The sequence below is a fragment of the Trypanosoma equiperdum genome, assembly GCF_001457755.1.
Source record: "Trypanosoma equiperdum strain OVI genome assembly, contig: ctg_87, whole genome shotgun sequence".
In the NCBI taxonomy this organism is placed as follows: Eukaryota; Euglenozoa; class Kinetoplastea; order Trypanosomatida; family Trypanosomatidae; genus Trypanosoma; species Trypanosoma equiperdum.
Genome location: NW_027124842.1, coordinates 1,443 through 2,296, shown reverse-complemented (window position 1 = coordinate 2,296; position 854 = coordinate 1,443).

Below are 854 nucleotides of genomic sequence, written 5' to 3'. Positions count from 1 at the left end.
AACACGTCACATTTCAGCATATACACTCACTTTCATGTCGCTAAAAATACATTTTCGTTATTAGCTGTTTCGACTCTCGTATATCAAACTGTTTTCAATCGCCAGCGCATTTACCTCGCACTGAAATCAAGCTTGTGAGCGACGTTCTTGCGTCTATAAGCCCTTTTTAGAATGTATTAGAGTTTATTAAACACAGTATTGTGAAGAAAATAAATAATAAATCACCAGGTGTCTCCAGAACAGTTAATACGTAAAATGTCGTTTTATAACTACTGCGCTTTAAAAAATCTTTTTTTTAAAAGTCTCGCCACAAATATTTCCATATTTAAAATCCCATTTTATACAATCTATCACATAACTCTGAATTTTACTCATATATACAGTAATAAATTCCCTTTCTTCCAACTCTTTATACCAAGTAATATTATTTACAATCAATTTTTCCTTCTTCTCCCACGCACTTAGCTGTACTAAAAATGAATGAGACCTTCCCAATCACCCCACTATCTGGAATAGAAAAGAATCTCCCCTCAAAAAAATCTCTGCGCGACAGCTTCTTTTTTTTGTGGCACTCCATATTAGCAATGGTTTGTAAATATTTTGTTCTGACCACATTTCCTCACTTCCTTTCAATAACTCTCCAGATGCATATTCAAATTTCTTTAATTCTCACACTTTAGCTATCAAACCACAAACACTAAGATAGGGGTTTCCACTAGGAGGTGATTTTATTAAATAATTTAACTTTTTATCTTTTCTTTCCTGTATCTAACATTAAAGAAGAAGTAATATATCTGTACATGCTCTTCACCAAACTTATCTTCATTAGCTGCAGTATTTTGCATAAAATCATC